This window comes from Pyxicephalus adspersus, chromosome 2 (genome assembly GCF_032062135.1).
Source record: "Pyxicephalus adspersus chromosome 2, UCB_Pads_2.0, whole genome shotgun sequence".
NCBI classification, from domain to species: Eukaryota; Metazoa; Chordata; class Amphibia; order Anura; family Pyxicephalidae; genus Pyxicephalus; species Pyxicephalus adspersus.
In genome coordinates, this window is record NC_092859.1 from 131702262 (window position 1) to 131707601 (window position 5340).

The 5340-nt window shown below is 42.7% G+C and overlaps 1 protein-coding gene across 1 annotated transcript in view; it reads right to left on the reverse strand.

Annotated features, from left to right (window-relative positions):
• Positions 1 to 5278, reverse strand: part of ATP8B4 (ATPase phospholipid transporting 8B4 (putative)) — a 144417-nt gene extending 139139 nt beyond the window's left edge. Inside the window, exon 1 of the mRNA XM_072399101.1 lies at positions 4886 to 5278. The gene's annotated coding sequence lies outside the window, so the exon portion shown is untranslated. The remainder of the gene's footprint in view (positions 1 to 4885) is intronic.
• Positions 5279 to 5340: the final 62 nt, after the last annotated feature.

Here is a 5340-nt window from a genome sequence, read left to right on the forward strand (position 1 = left end):
CCCCCCCCCCCCCCCCCCCCTTAACTCTTTCTTCTGACATAAAATACCCGGTGTCAAAGCCTAATAAGAACAATGACAATCACTCCCTATAAGCGATGCATTACTAGAAAAGGGCTCATGTTCCCCTATATCTGGAAGAAGAATATTTTTAGAAGCACCATGACAATGCATATAACAAGGTCAGGGGTTTTACTTTCAAGAGGCCCTGTCAGTTTACCTGAAATGAACAAGGAGCCAAGGTAACAGAAAACATTGCAAGCTTGTAAAAATGACAAACTAGTAAGGACTTCAAAGTAAACATCCTCTAGATTGTAAGCTCTTGGGGGCAGGGTACTTTCCACCTCCTGTGTCACTGTCTGTATCTATCATCTGCAACCCCTATTTAATGTACAGCACTGCGTAATATGTTGCTGCTATATAAATTCTTTTTAATAATAATGATAATATTAATACATAATAAACATTGCAATAATAAAAAAATTTTTAAAGTTTAGGATATAGTAATTGTTACTTTTGGTGGTGAGTAGTAAACTATTGTGGAAATTTCCCTTCACTTCCTGTCCCAGAGACACAAAAGCTCTGTGTGCTGTGCTGTGTGTGCTATAGTTGTGAGAGTTTTGTATGGCACCAGTGGTTCATCCCCATTTAGAGGTGACATTTTAGCCCCACTTATCTCATCCGAGCCTGTAATAAGTAATAAAATACATTGCAGACAGATCATCAGAGATGTATAAAGCAGAAGGTGGGAGTGACCCACAGATCAGCAGCTTTCAGTTTCTTTTCAACATCTACAGAAAACTTTTTATTTACAAAAAGTAATTGCAAACTAAAGTCAAGATCAGCTTGCCTGACAACAGCTGTCAGACAAGTTGGGAGGCCATGCAAGCAGCACATGCAAGAGTGAAGAGTGATGTCACCGTATAACAGGAAACATATAGAGAAATAAGGATCAGCAGGCAAATAATATATCATCATTATGTGCAAGGAGAAAGAGATGACACCACTTGCGTCTGCACTGCAATGTAATCCTTCAGCAAGGTGTACTGGGGTGCAATGAATGGCAGGGCATCATACCAATGCATAGTGTGAATGGGCCCTGAGAGTTAACATCCACCTTCAGCCCTCTTCTGTGAACCCATTCACTGGTTGTTTTAATGAATAAATACCTAATTGTCCTGACTACATTTACACTTTAAAGTGGAACTAAGGTCCCACTTTGAAAAATCCACATCAGGCCAGTGTTTTTTGCAAAAAGGGGCAGAGGATGTCCCTTTGGCAATAACTATTCTTACCCGCCTGATTGCCACCCAGCTCCCAAGTTTTGCTGCATGTGCAGCTCAGTGTTGGTTTCCAGTGAAATCCGGCAATCCCGGCTTTCCTTGTGCGTGTTGGGAATGAATTAACTACCACACGCCTGCACAGGAGTTACGTCGTCCTGGCATGGCCAATCAAAGTGTCCATAGATCGTCTCTAGGAGGAAAGAAGAAACGAAAAGAAGGAAGATGGCAGCACCCTGCAATGGAACAGGGATAGGCAAGTATCGTGGGTTAAGTTCCACTTTAAAGTTAAATCATAGCTTTACACTTAAAAGTTGTGCGCAGGCACGTTTTTTGGTGCAGAAGGGACAGGTGATTCTATACCAAAACACACTTACCTGCCTAATCACTTGAAATGCACTGGGTATGCGCAGTGCAGGATGCCAGGATATACTAGGTATCTTGTCAAAATGAACAAACTCCCATTGACATGTGCTGGATGCCCAATACAGATGGTCGAAGACCTGGCACCCAGAGGAAGAACGATTTAAGATGACAGTGCCTGCGACAGAGCGATTGTGTCATTTTAAAAAAATTCAATAAGGTCTGCAATACAGGACCTGCCTGGTCGCAATTTTTTTCAATTTGGAAGGTTTAGTTGCACTTTAAGCTGCAGTTTGAAGCATGCTAATAGCTGCCATGAGAGACACGGCCGATCACTGCTGGCTTTCTCCTGAAAATGCCAACTGCTTAGCTGTGCCCGACTCTCACACTCTGGAGTCACAAATCTGCAGCAATCATAATAAAGATGACAGAAATGTCTCAATTAAATCATTGTATCTTTATTTGTGGGTCAGTTATTTAGGTTGGCAATGACAACTTGCAGATTGTTCCCTGATCACTGAAGGAATTACCGTAAAGATCGGCTGAATTTACTGCAACAACATGATCGTATTGATTGTTAGATATATTTTTATATTCCCATGGGTCATTGCTCGGTTAGCTTACAATTAGTGGAGTTTCCATTTCCAGGTCTACAACCATACAAGCCATACAACAAAGGGATAAAAGTAAATCCTCCAACAGAATCTGTTGTAGGGAAAAGAGATGGGAATTCAGTTTACTTTGAGAGATTTCCACTCATTTCCTAATTGATGAGACAGAAAGGAAATTAATTCTCCTAAGCAACAAGTAATTTCCCCCAGATTGCAGAAAACAGGGGTCTAATTCTCCTCATTCTCTTACAGAAGATTGCCTGGACCTGACTTGGTTAGTGAACTGAAAAGCTTCTAATAATAAAAAAGAAAACAACAAAACAGTTATTACAGGAAAGCTAAAAGTACCCACAGACGTCTGATGCTCACAGTCCAATACGTGCTATGCCGGTCCTAGACCTAATACACACAGACAGATATGATGCCAATTTCAGGTTCAGTAAGAAATCCCAAAACACAGAACACACACGTACAACAATAATAAACAATTCTGTCTTTATAATTTAGGATGGGGATGGGGTGAACCACAGACAGTTCAGAGCTTATCATCAGATCTACTTGACCAGTCAAATCCACATGACTTGTGTAAACCATTTACTAATACTTCCAATCTGTCCTGGTCTGGTTGGGGACCCAAAAATTAGATGTTTATGGGTAAATTCATTTTTTTGCATTTCAAAAGGTAAATTCCAACAGTAGAGTCATAAGAAAGAACAATACGAAAATAGAGCAATTGTACATCCAATAAGGACCATAGTAAGAAACACAAATGATATAAAACAATAATAATACATGGGAAGTTTTACATTTATGATTGGTCAGATGTTCTCCTCAGAATATATCATTTACATGGGTGATCACCTAGATCAATCGCCTCAATCTGTTCTACGGTTGATCACAACAATCTGTTCTATCATTCTTTGGTTGATCACTTTGATCCCTTCTTTCTGGTTTTGATATCCCTGATTGGTTTTATTGTTCTGTGGTAGTTTTCCTCAATCTGTTCTGACTTTCAGCGGTCAATCACCACAGTCTGTTTTATTGTCCCATAGTCAATCTCCTTGATCTTTCTGTAGTTGATCCCCTTGATCTGTTGGGATGTTGATCACCTTGTTCTGTTTTGCCGTGGTCATTCACCTCAATCTATTCTATCTCTCTGTGGTCAACAGCTTTATTGTATTCTTTCTGTGGTTGATCACCTCGGTTTGCTTTATATTTCTGTGGTCTATTACCTTGATCTATTCTTTCTGTGGTAATTGCCCCAATCTGTTCTATTTTTTTGTGGTCGATCACCTTGATCTGTTCTATCGTTCTGAGCTTGATCACTTCTTCTGTCTTTTGGTAATGGATCATGACAACCTAAACTAATATTCTGTGGTCATTCACCTTGATCTATTCTGTCTTTCAGCGGTGGATCACCTTGATCTATTCTATCATTCCATGGTTGATTGCCTTAAGCTGTTCTATCAATATTTGACCTGTTATTTCTGTATTCGATCAGCTTAATCTGTTCTATCATCCTGTGGTTGACTATCTTGATCTATTCCATCGTTGTGAGATTGATTACTCCATTCTGTTTTATGGTGGTCAATCACCTCAATTTTTCTATCTTTCTTTGGTTGATCACCTTGATCTGTTTCTTCTGTGGTTAATCGCCCCAATTTGTTCTATATTTCTGTGGCCATTCACCTCGATCTGTCCTACTGTTTTGAGGCTGATCACCTCGATCTGTTCTGTCTTTTGGTGCTTAACCACCTTGATCAATTCTGCCTTTCCGTGGGTGATCAGTACAAACTGTTCTATTGCTCTGCGATTGATCACCTTGATATATTCTATCCTTCTGCGATTGATAACTTCGATCTGTTCTGTTGTTCTATGGTGGATCACCTTGATCTATTCTATCATTCTGCAATTGATCACCTTGATTGTTCTATCATTCTGCGATTGATCACTTTGATCTGCTCTATAATTCTGCGATTGATCACCTTTATCTGCTCTATCATTCTACGATTTATCACTTTGATCTGTTCTACCGATCTGTGATTGATCACTTTGATCTATTCTATCACTCTGCAAATGATCACCTTGATCGTTCTATCATTCTGCAATTGATCACCTTGATCGTTCTATCATTCTGCGATTAATCACTTTGATCTGATCTATCATTCTGCAATTGATCACTTTGATCTGTTCTACCGATCTGTGATTGATCGCATTGATCTAATATATCATTCTGCAATTGATCACCTTGATCTGTTCTACCGATCTGCGATTGATCACTTTGATCTGTTCCAACGTTCTGCCGTGGATCACCTCGATCTATCCTTTCTGTGGTTGATCACCTCGATCTATTCTATGATTGGTGGTCAGGCTCTGTACATTTCTGCTTCTATGGGCAGCCTTGGAGCCCCCCGAGCTGTACGATGCTCCCCCCATACACATACCGAGGTGTGATGATACAAAGCCCCAGCATCAGGCGGCTCTGTACACCGGGAAAGCCGGGGGGTTCCTCGTCATGAGGGGGGAGGGAGACACGCCGGCACCCGGAGCCTTCCCCGGTACCCAGGCCTCTCTGTGTGCGGTGCCTTTCCTTCACCCACCCCCACCTCCATCACACCTTCCCCGGACACTCACCGTGAATGGAGCCCGCTAGGTAAACAATCATCTTCCAGCGCGGAGAGGGTGGGGCCGGGCTGGCTGTGGAGCTCCGGGGCTGAGGATGAAGTCACAGCCCGAGGAGGAGGCGTCCTGCACGGGGGACCCGGAGCTTCCGCTGCCCAGACTCAGCACTGCTCCCGGGGCAGGGCGGCCAGGTGCCGTCTGAAGGAGCCCAACACCGGCACACCGGCAGCGGCCCGGGGAGAGGGAGACATGTCAGGGGCGGCTGTCACAGCACCGACACACACTGCACTCACATTCATCAGGCGAATGGCTCTGCAGCTATTCACTGGTGAAAAACCGACCAACCTGCTGCTAGGTGCTTCACTGGAAGCTTTCTCATTCACCTATCTCCTGATTCACCCATCCTCCTCACTCACCTATCTCATTATTCACCTACCTCATCCTCACTCACCTATCTCATCATTCAC